The 12,053-nt window shown below is 39.2% G+C and overlaps 1 protein-coding gene and 1 long non-coding RNA gene across 15 annotated transcripts in view; one reads left to right on the top strand and one right to left on the bottom strand.

The window, feature by feature from the left end:
- The window catches only part of Sox6 (SRY-box transcription factor 6), a 608,765-nt gene that overhangs the window by 7,304 nt on the left and 589,408 nt on the right, over positions 1-12,053 (top strand). For all 13 annotated transcript variants that reach the window (XM_087657920.1, XM_087657862.1, XM_087657680.1 and 10 more), the window contains exon 2: positions 2,171-2,340. The gene's annotated coding sequence lies outside the window, so the exon portion shown is untranslated. The remainder of the gene's footprint in view (positions 1-2,170; positions 2,341-12,053) is intronic.
- The window catches only part of LOC147996941 (uncharacterized), a 51,560-nt gene that overhangs the window by 4,644 nt on the left and 34,863 nt on the right, over positions 1-12,053 (bottom strand). The gene's annotated exons all lie outside the window — the stretch shown is intronic.

Here is a 12,053-nt window from a genome sequence, read left to right as displayed (position 1 = left end):
TTCATTTAACTACTATAGCATGTGCTTTTCTACAAAGTGTCTTCTTTAATAGCATTCTTTCTGAGGACCATAACTTCATATAGGATAGCATCTCCTTCACCTTAGTTCTGAGTCATAGTGTGCTGTATGACTTTACTACAACCATACAGTATGAGTCGTTTCCAGTTTTTCACTGTCATGAACTATCCAACTACAGAGACTTTTGTATATTTTACATATATGCACTGGGATTATGCTTAGGAATAGAAAATGAGCCTAACTGGTTTTCCAAAGCATCTGACTCTCTTTATACTCCTTCTCTTCTGCTTATATTCTATAATTGGATCAGATTCATGTCCATTACAGTAAAGTACTTGAAGAAGAAATGAATATGTAGATATATGAGCTTGATAAGGTCTGTTTTAAGAATATATTCATGTATATATATTTGAATTCCTTACAATTAATGTGATAGGAACTGATTTTTGCTAATTTTGTTCTTTCAGAGAGCTGAGTACTTAGAAAAAAAGTAAGACTTCAAAATCAAACTATTGTTTTGATATTGTTTACTTTCTTAGCAGAATAATTTTTGTTTTCTGAGGCATGGTTTTTCTGTATATCTCTGGCTGTCCTAGAACTCTCTCTGTATACCAGGCTGGCCTCAAACTCACAGAGATCAGCCTGCTTCTGCCTCCCCAGTGCTAGAACTAAAGGTGTTTTTCATCACAGCCTGGCTCAGAATATTATTTTATTTCCTTTAACTGTTAGAGTTTTCTTGAACCTATAGTGTTTTTTTTTTACTTTGAGCAGAAAGACAATTTTTTAATTGGATATTTTTTATTTACATTTTAAATATTATTCCCTTTCCTGGTTTCCCGTCCATAACCCCCCTATCCCATTCCTCTACCCCTTCTTCTGTGAGGCTGTTTCCCCACCCAAACACCCACCCATTCCTGCCTCCCCATACTGACATTCCTCTATGCCGGGGATGGGGTGGGGTCCAGCCTTGGCAGAACCAAAGGCTTCTCCTCCCATTGGTGTTCAACAAGGCCATCCTCTGCTACATATGCAGCTGGAGCCTTGGGTCAGTCCATGTATAGTGTTTGGGTAGTCGTTTAGTTCCTGGGAGCTCTGGTTGGTTGGTATTGTTGTTCTTATGGGCTTACAAAGCCCTTCAGCTCCTTCAATTCTTTCTATACCTCCTCCAATGGAGACCCCATGAGAGACAATGTTTATTGTGTATTCTTTTCACTCTTCTTTCAGTTCCTAATTCTTACTGAAACTAAGTCTCACTAAGAATTTTGCTTCCATTAGACTATCTACAACAATATATTAATCATAAGCAATTTCTTCAAGGAAAATAAAACATCACAAACAAATTTTTAAAATTCTACTGATTATGGAAATAGTGATATAATGCCACAAATATGAGTCATAATATAATTCAAAATTTTCTATAGCTATACCGTGGAAAGTAAAAAGATGAGGCTGGAGAGATAGCTTGGTGGTTAAAAGCACATACTGTCCTGGGTTTAATTTCTAATACCCAGGTTGTGCAGCTCATAATCATCTATAACTCCAGCTCCAGGGGATCTGATGCCTTCTTCTGGCCTCCTTGGGCACCTCAAACACACACACACACACACACACACACACACACACACACACACAATGCACATGTGCACACACACATGCACATGTGCACACACACATAAAAAAATTGAGTCTTTTTACAAAGTAAAAGAGAAACAGGTAAATTAATGTTAATGTAAGTTTCAGAATACCCAATATTCCTAAAATAGTGGAAGTATAATAATCATAATTACATGTAATAATAATAAATACAACTAGTGAGATACCCTCTTTTATTTAGGATCTGATATCATTCTAATATGACAGCACATCTAAGTCAAAGTAGTCACATTTCCCGTACCCAAAAGTTCCAGGTGGCTGTTGGGCACCACATTAGACAGCAGAGGTTTGGGCTTGTGATAGAATGGGAGTGCTCTGTGCTGTACACGGTCGCTGTGCCTTACTGCTAAGCATGCTTTCAGCAGCAGTCTATACAGGTGAACACTAATGATGGGCAATTAATCGGTTTTCCAGAGGATCTTGAGTTTCTAAGATGAGCAGGAAAGTGAGTGCTCTGGACTCCAGTACTAAATATCACTTTTTGAAACTTTTCTAACAGGGCTGCCGCAACAGATTCTGAACAACAATTTTGAACTTAGAGCTTCGAAGATGGTAGAGGCCCAGACTATTCTAAAGCAATCTGTGTAGTAGAATGAGCAATAGGAAGATCCATGTCTTGTGGGCAAAGGACCCAAAGAAAATGAAAGGACACACCACGCAGAGCTGCTGGTAGGTAGCATGGAGGCACATGGAGAACCGTCAGGCTTTGGTGGGGAGCAATGACCTTGACAACAGGGACTTGGGAAATATAGAAATTGCACAATAATTGGGAAACCAAGCAAATGAAAAGGATCATGGAAGTGATATCTTTTCTAGAGCAACTGTGTACAATGAAGTTTCTTGTTCAATAAGGAAACACACATAAACGTAGAACTATAGTATAGCTGAATATTTACCATTTTTAGAAATGAGTACTGTTACAATGCTAAAAGTAAAATAATTCATATTTTATTATTGCTTTTTAAAATTTACTTTATTCTTGGAAAACAAAAAAATTACTTCATTATTTTATGTGTATGAGTAATTTTACCTGCATGTCTGTTTATGTGGTGTCTGCTGAGATCTGAGGAGGGTATTAGACCCCAGAGAATAGAATTACAGATAGTTGTGAGCTGCCATGCGGGTAGTGGGAATCAATTCTGAGTCCTCTGCAAGAGCAGCTCTCGATTTCTATTTTACCTTTTTTTTCCTCCCTCCACCCCTCCTTTACCTTTCTCTTTCCCCTTCTCTCTCTTTGTTTTTCCTTTGCTTCCTCCTTCTGTGCTCTTTCTAGCATAGCCTGGTCTGAAACTCTGGGTGATCCTTGTGCCTCAGCCTCTTGTATGCTCAAATTACAAGCACCAGTTATCATACTAGTTTACTGCTTACTTTCACAGTTGCACACATTTTACATTTTGTTTGAATTTCAGAGAGTTAAGCTGCCTATCAGGGGAATTTAAGAACATTTTTAGGGACAAAATATGATTTCCCCAGGAAAGTTTATTTTGAAGGACGTTGGAGATGATGGAAATGAAGCAGTGGCTGGCTCTTGAGTTTCTGCTTTGAAAACAGATAACAGAGTAGACAAGAGTTAAATTGGCGTTCATATTAGTTAACACAGGGAATAGATAATCAACAAACCAGGACTTCAATCAGATAACAGCACTGTATCTTATAGTATATTTATTTTTGTATTGTTTCCCAAAATGTTGTTGTTATTAGGGGCAAGAGAGTGATGTATTCTAAATAGGGGTGTATTAAAGCCAAGATAGTGGATGAAGTTATGCAGGAAACAAAAGAAGTCACAACAGGCTCTGGCCTGCACCTCAGGAACATTAGAACTTATAGGGAGAAGAGACAGACAGATTCAGTGGTGGAGCTGAGAGACAGTGGCTCTAGGTGAGGGTAGAATGAGCAAGAGAGTACAGTCCTTGGACGCTAAGAAAGGTGAGCAGACAAAGAGCAGGTGGCTGTTGTGGCACTGAGGGCTGACAAATAAGACAGCAGAAATGGCTTTGGCAGCGTCTGCTTTAGATTCCAGTGCCCTGAACTTAGTTGTGTAACAGGCAGCACCTCATTTTAAGTCACTATGTCCTGGTTTTATCTTCTTCAGAAAAAGGGATAACCCCTTCCCACACATGCTTGTGAGGATTAATGAGCTGTTCATCAGAATCGTCTGACAAATGGAGGGTGCTCAGTTCGTACTAGTTCCTTTCTGTTCTAGCTTTTGTGATGCCCTTTGAAACTGAATGGATTATGCATAGCCACCAGTCAATGAGATTAAAGCATTTCTGCAAATTCTGCTGTTTTGTGGGAAGTCATAAGGTAGATAGTGTTGGGGCTGAGGCGTGAGCTCACTGGAACACTTGCTGAACATGCTCAGGACCCTGTGATGAATCCCCAGTTCCACAACAAAACACACAGAAATTCCAGAACTAAACTATATTTTAAAGTTAGCATAAAAATGTCAGGTATACATACAACAGAGTATTCAAAGTACATATATATATGTATACATACATACATACATACATACATACATACACTTTGAATATGTATATGTGTAAACTTGGATTGAGTGTGGTTGCTTTTGCCTGTTATCCCAGCACTAGGGAGGTAGAGTTAGGAGGATCATGAGTCAGTCCAACTACATAGTGAGACCCTACAACAAAAAAACAAAACAAGACTCATGAAAAAGCTGGTGAATAAGCAAGAAGGCTCACTTTATGGTGCCACCAGGTCTGACAACTTGAGTTTGATCCCTGGGACTTACAAAGTAGAAGGAGAGAACTGACTTTTGAAAATTGTTCTCTGACTTCCATACATGCACTGCGGCACATGTGTCTGGGCATGAGTGCACACATGTATACACACCCTTGAAGAATAATGATAACAGTGTTATATAAGAAAATATCATTTGCAGGCGAATTAAATGTGGATTATAAGTGAACTGTGTATCAATCAAGGTTTTTGTTGTGCTTACCAGTGGAAGCAGAGTGCTGACAGCGAGAGATGGAAGGAGGATGAGTGTGATGAATTTTGGTTTTGGAAGGTGCAGGAAGGTACAATCTTCTTTCTGTACTATTTCCTTCTGACTCCTTTTTCCTTTTAGAGACTCACTATTGTCTTACCTTTATTTGGACTTAAAGTTATAGCCAGAAAACTGCTTTTAGAGTTGGCTAAGATGCTACCTCTTCAATTCCTATCAATGATGGAAAGCATTGGGGGTGTATAACTTAAACATGAACTATGACACGAGTGTTTTTAGATGAGAGTCTCTTAAACTGTGTTATGTACAGTGCTGCGTGCTTTGGCTGAAAGTAATGTCAAAGCATCAGGCTTTATATTTATTAGTATTGTGTTATTTGTTTGCAAAACAGCTATTATTCTGGGAGGGATGAGATCATCTGAATAGTGATAAAAACTTCTCCAGAGACATTTTAAGTTACTAATTTTAAGTTACCTAATTTAAGGTCTAGTGTACTGATAATCTGCTCTATGCATAACTATCCTAGACTCTTATAAATTAAATGATAATTTAATGCACATTATCTAGCAGGTAATATTTTTAGAAAAAAATTTTTTAATTTTATCTGTTATCTATCGTCTATGTCACATGTCTATCCATCTGTCTACTCTTTTTTCCATATCTATTAAATTGTGTATTTCTTATTTACATCTCAATTGTTACTACCTTTTCCATTTCCAGGCCAACATCCCCCTAACCCTTCTGCCTCCCCTTCTAGACGGGTGTTCCCCACCCCATCCTCCCCCCATTACTGCCCTCCCCCCAAGAATCCCGTTCACTGGGGGTCCAGCCTTGACAGGACCAAGGGCTTCCCCTTCCACTGGTGCTCTTACTAGGCTATTCATTGCTACCTATGGGGTTGGAGCCCAGGGTCAGTCCATGTATAGTCTTTGGGTAGTGGCTTAGTCCCTGGAAGCTCTGGTTGGTTGGCATTGTTGTTCATATGGGGTCTCAAGCCCCTTCAGCTCTTTCAGGCCTTTCTCTGATTCCTTCAACGGGGGTCCTGTTTTCAGTTCAGTGTTTTGCTGCTGGCATTCGCCTATGTATTCTGGCTGTGTCTCTCAGGAGAGATCTACATCCAGCTCCTGTCAGCCTGCACTTCTTTGCTTCATCCATCTTATCTAGTTTGGTGGCTGTATATGTATGAGCCACATGTGGGGCAGGCTCTGAATGGGTGTTCCTTCAGCTTCTATTCTAAACTGTGCTTCCCTATCCCCTCCCAAGGGTATTCTTGTTCCCCTTTTAAAGAAGGAGTGAAGCATTCGAATTTTGGTCATCCTTCTTGAGTTTCACATGTTCTGTGCATCTAGGGTAATTCGAGCATTTGGGCTAATATCCACTTATCAGTGAGTGCATACCATGTGTGTTTTTCTGTGATTGGGTTACCTCACTCAGGATGATATTTTCCAGTTCCATCCATTTGCCTATGAATTTTATAAAGTCATTGTTTTTGATAGCTGAGTAATATTCCATTGTGTAGATGTACCACATTTTCTGTATCCGTTCCTCTGTTGAAGGGCATTTGGGTTCTTTCCAGCTTCTGGCTATTATAAATAAGGCTGCGATGAACAAAGTGGAGCACGCGTCTTTGTTATATGTTGGGGCATCTTTTGAGTATATGCCCAAGAGAGGTATAGCTGGGTGGTCAGGTAGTGCAATGTCCAATTTTCTGAGGAACCTCCAGACTGATTTCCAGAATGGTTGTACTGGTCTGCAATCCCACCAACAATGGAGGAGTATTCCTCTTTCTCCACATCCTTGCCAGCATCTGCTGTCCCAGGAGTTTTTGCCATTCTGACTAGTGTGAGGTGGAATCTCAGGGTTGTTTTGATTTGCATTTCCCTTATGACTAAAGATGTTGAACATTTCTTTAGGTGCTTCTCGGCCATTTGATATTCCTCAGCTGTGAATTCGTTGTTTAGATCTGAACCCCATTTTTTAATGGGGTTATTTGTCTCCCTGAAGTTTAACTTCATGAGTTCTTTGTATATTTTGGATATAAGTCCTCTATCAGTTGTAGGATTAGTAAAGATCTTTTCCCAATCTGTTGGTTGCTGTTTTGTCCTAATGACAGTGTCCTTGCCTTACAAAAGCTTTGTAGCTTTATGAGATCCCATTTGTTGATTCTTGATCTTAGAGCATAAGCCATTGGTGTTTTGTTCAGGAAATTTTCTCCAGTGCCCATGTGTTCCAGATGCTTCCCTAGTTTTTCTTCTATTAGTTTGAGTGTATCTGATTTGGTGTGGAGGTCCTTGATCCACTTGGAATTAAGCTTTGTACAGGGTGATAAGCATGTATTGATCTGCATTCTTCTACATGCTGACCTCCAGTTGAACCAGCACCATTTGCTGAACATGCTATCTTTTTTCCATTGGATGGTTTTGACTCCTTTGTCAAAAATCAAGTGACCATAGGTGTGTGGGTTCATTTCTGGGTCTTCAATTCTATTCCACTGGTCTATCTGCCTGTCTTGTACCAATACCATGCAGTTTTTATCACTATTTCTCTGTAATACTGCTTGAGTTCAGGGATAGTGATTCTCCCGGAAGTCCTTTTATTGTTGAGGATAGTTTTAGCTATTCTGGGTTTTTTGTTATTCCAGATGAATTTGCAAATTGTTCTGTCTAATTCTCTGAAGAATTGGATTGGAATTTGGTGGAGATTGCATTGAATCTGTAGATCACTTTTGGTAAAATGGCCATTTTTATTATATTGATCCTGCCAATCCATGAGCATGGGAGATCTTTCCATTTTCTGAGATCTTCTTCAATTTCTTTCTTCAGAGGCTTGAAGTTCTTATCATACAGATCTTTCACTTGCTTGGTTAAAGTCACACTGAGGTATTTTATATTATTTGGGACTATTATGAAGGGTGTCATTTCCCTAATTTCTTTCTCACCTTGTTTCTCTTTTGTGTAGAGGAAGGCTACTGATTTATTTGAGTTAATTTTATACCCAGCCACTTTGCTGAAGGTGTTTATCAGATTTAGTAGTTCTCTGGTGGAACTTTTTAGATCACTTAAATATACTATCATTTCATCCACAGATAGTGATATTTTGAGTTCTTCCTTTCCAATCTGTATCCCTTTGATCTCCTTTTGTTGTCTGATTGCTCTGGCTAGAACTTCAAGAACTATATTGAATAAGTAGGGAGAGAGTGGGCAGCCTTGTCTAGTTCCTGATTTTAGTATTGCTTCAAGTTTCTCTCCATTTAGTTTAATGTTAGCTACTGGTTTGCTGTATATGGCTTTTGGTATGCTTAGGTATGGGTCTTGAATTCTTGTTCTTTCAAGGACTTTTATCATGAAGGGGTGTTGAATTTTGTCAAATGCTTTCTCAGCATCCAATGAAATGATCATGTGGTTTTTATCTTTCAGTTTGTTTATACAGTGGATTACGTTGATGGTTTTCCTTATATTAAACCATCCCTGCAAGCTTGGGATGAAGTCTACTTGATCATGATGGATGGTGTGTTCTTGGATTCAGTTTGCAAGAATTTTATTGAGTATTTTTGCATTGATATTCATAAGGGAAATTGGTCTGAAGTTCTCTTTCTTTGTTGGGTCTTTGTGTGGTTTAGGTATAAGAGTAATTGTGGCTTCATAGAAGGAACTCGGTAGCGCTCCATCTGTTTCAATTTTGTGGAATAGTTTGGATAGTATTGGTATGAGGTCTTCTATGAAGGTCTGATAGAATTCTGCACTAAACCTGTCTGGACCTGGGCTCTTTTTGGTTGGGAGATTTTGATGACGGCTTCTATTTCTTTTTTTTTTTTTAAAGATTTATTCATTTATTATATATAAGTACACTGTAACTGTCTTCAGATACACCAGAAGAGGGCATCAGATCTCTTTACAGATGGTTGTGAGCCACCATGTGGTTGCTGGGAATTGAACTCAGGACCTCTGGAAGAGTAGTCGGGTGCTCTTAACTGCTGAGCCATCTCTCCAGCCCGGCTTCTATCTCTTTAGGAGTTATGGGGTTGTTTAAATGGTTTATCTGTTCCTGATTTAACTTCGGTACCTGGTATCTGTCTAGGAAATTGCTCATTTCCTCCAGATTTTCAAGTTTTGTTGAATGTAGGCTTTTGTAGTAAGATCTGATGATGTTTTGAATTTCCTCTGAATCTGTAGTTATGTCTCCCTTTTCATTTCTGATTTTGTTAATTTGGACACACTCTCTGTGTCCTCTGGTTAGTCTGGTTAAGGGTTTATCTATCTTGTTGATTTTCTCAAAGAACCAGCTTCTGGTTCTGTTGATTCTTTCTATGGTCCTTTTTGTTTCTACTTGGTTGATTTCAGCTCTGAGTTTGATTATTTCCTGCCTTCTACTCCTCCTGGGTGTATTTGCTTCTTTTTGTTCTAGAGCTTTTAGGTGTGCTGTCAAGCTGCTGATATATGCTCTCTCTTGTTTCTTTCTGCAGGCACTCAGAGCTATGAGTTTTCCTCTTAGCACAGCTTTCATTGTGTCCCATATGTTTGGGTATGTTGTACCTTCATTTTCATTAAATTATAAGAAGTCTTTAATTTCTTTCTTTATTTCTTCCTTGACCAGGTTATCATTGAGTAGAGCATTGTTCAACTTCCATATATATGTGGGCGTTCTTTCCTTATTTTTATTGAAGACCAGCTTTAGCCTGTGGTGGTCTGATAGGACGCATGGGATTATTTCTATCTTTCTGTATCTGTAGAGGCCTGTTTTGTGCTGGTTATATGGTCAATTTTGGAGAAAGTACCATGAGGTGGTGAGAAGAAGGTATATCCTTTTGTTTTAGGATAGAATGTTCTATAAATATCTGTTAAGTCCATTTGATTCATAACTTCTGTTAGTCTGTCTAGGTCTCTGTTTAATTTCTGTTTCTATGTTCTGTCCATTGATGAGAGTGGGGTGTTGAAATCTCCTACCATTATAGCGTTAGGTGCAATGTGTGCTTTGAGCTTTAGTAAGGTTTCTTTTATGTATGTAGGTACCCTTGTATTTGGAGCATAGATATTAAGGATTGAGAGTTCATCTTGGTGGATTTTTCCTTTGATGAATATGAAGTGCACTTCCTTATCTTTTTGATGACTTTTGGTTGAAGATAGATTTTATTCGATATTAGAATGGCTACTCCAGCTTGCTTCTTCAGACCATTTGCTTGGAAAGTTGTTTTCCAGCCTTTTACTCTGAGGTAGTTTCTGTCTTTGTCTCGGAGGTGTGTTTCCTGTAGGCAGAAAAATGCTGGGTCCTCATTACATATTCAGTTTGTTAATCTGTGTCTTTTTATTAGGGAATTGAGTCCATTGATGATATGATATTAAGGAATAGTGATTGTAGCTTCCTCTTTTATTCGTGTTTGGATGTGAGATTATGTTTATGCTTGTCTTCTCTTTGTTTTATTGCAAAATGATTAGTTTCTTGCTTTTTCTAGGGTGTAGCTTGCCTCTTTGTGTTGGGCTTTACCATTTATTATCCTTTGTAGCGCTGGATTTGTAGAAAGATATTGTGTAAATTTGGTTTTGTCATGGAATATCTTGGTTTCTCCATCTATTTTAATTGAGAGTTTTGCTGGATACAGTAACCTGGGCTGGCATTTGTGTTCTCTTAGGGTCTGTATGACATCTGTCCAGGATCTTCTGGCTTTCATAGTCTCTGGTGAGAAGTCTGGTGTAATTCTGATAGGTCTGCATTTATATGTTACTTGACCTTTTTCCCTTACTGCCTTTAATATTCTTTCATTGTTTTGTGCATTTGGTGCTTTGACTATTATGTGACGGGATGAGTTTCTTTTCTGGTCCAATCTATTTGGAGTTCTGTAGGCTTCTTGTATGCCTATGGGTATCTCTTTTTTTAGGTTAGGAAAGTTTTCTTCTATGATTTTGTTGAAGATATTTACTGGTATTTATGAGTCTTCACTCTCTTCTATACCTATTATCCTTAGGTTTGATCTTCTCATTGTGTCCTGGATTTCCTGTATGTTTTGGACCAGTAGCTTTTTCTGTTTTACATTATCTTTGACAGTTGAGTCAATGATTTCTATGGAATATTCTGCTCCTGAGATTCTCTCTTCTATCTTTTGTATTCTGTTGGCGATGCTTGTATCTATGACTCCTTGTCTCTTCCTTTGGTTTTCTATATCCAGGGTTGTCTCACTATGTGCTTTCTTGATTGCTTCTATTTCCATTTTCACTTCCTTCACCTGTTTGATTGTGTTTTCCTGTAATTCTTTCAGGGATTTTTGTGTTTCCTCTCTAAGGGCTTCTACTTGTTTACTTATGTTTTCCTGCATTTCTCTAAGGGAGTTCTTTATGTCTTTCTTAAAGTCCTCCATCATCATGATCAAATGTGATTTTAAATCTAGATCTTGTTTTTCTGGTGTGTTTGGATATTCAGTGTTTGCTTTAGTGGGAGAATTGGGCTCTGATGATGCCATTTAGTCTTGATTTCTTTTGCTTGGGTTCCTGCGCTTGCCTTTCACCATCAGGTTGTCTCTGGTGTTACCTTGTTTTGATGCTTCTGACAGTGGCTTGACCGTCCTATACGTGTATGTGTCAGGAATGCTGTAGACCTGTTTTCTTGTTTTCTTCAGCCAGTTATGAAAACAGAGTGTTCTTCTTTCAAGCGTGTAGTTGTTCCTGTCCACTGGCTTTCAGCTGTCCCTGTGGGTGGGAACCAGAAGGGCCTGCCCCTACTTCTCCTGGGTCCCTGTGCACAGGGGGCCCAGATGGTACTAGGCATTTTCCTTTAGAGTCAGAAATGTGAGCAGAGGGTAGTCTCCTCTTGTTTTCCAGGCGTGTCTGCCCCTCTGAAGGTCTAGCTCTCCCTCTCACAGAATTTGGGTGCAGGGAGCCGTTTGACCAGGTCCGTTCAGATTCGGGTGCAGTCTGGACCGCAGGGCTCTTGCAACTTGACTGCCTCTATCTTCCTGTGCCCAGAGGCCCTATGCAGTTTCCTCTTGGGCCAGGGATGTGGGCAAAGGTGAGCAGAAGTGGTGGTCTCTCCTGCCCTGCAGTCTCAGGATTACCCACACTGGCGATCAGCTCTCTCTCCCATGGGGTTTGGGAACAGGGAGCTGTGGGCTGGGATCAGCGAGCCCATCTGTCTATTCTTGTCTTGTATAGTAAAAGAAGCCATTTATTAGTTCTAGTCATCTTTCCTTTAACTGAAAAAAAGCACAATATATCTTTCTAGACAAGAAATAATCCCATTAAAAGTGTAGGGTTTTTTTTTTTAAATTTATTTTTAGTTTTTAACTGCGTATGTGTCTGTCTGTGTGTATGTTCATGTGAGTGTAGGTGACTTTGGAGACTCAAAAAAGGTATCAGATTCCCTGGAGTTGGAGATCGAGTCATTTGTGAGTTGTTAGCCGTGAGTGCAGGTAATTAAGTTGGGTCCT

The sequence above is a fragment of the Rattus norvegicus genome, chromosome 1, assembly GCF_021556685.1.
Source record: "Rattus norvegicus strain SHRSP/BbbUtx chromosome 1, alternate assembly SHRSP_T2T, whole genome shotgun sequence".
Taxonomy (NCBI): domain Eukaryota; kingdom Metazoa; phylum Chordata; class Mammalia; order Rodentia; family Muridae; genus Rattus; species Rattus norvegicus.
Note: the sequence above shows the minus strand (reverse complement) of the source record. Positions and strands in the feature narration are given on the sequence as shown.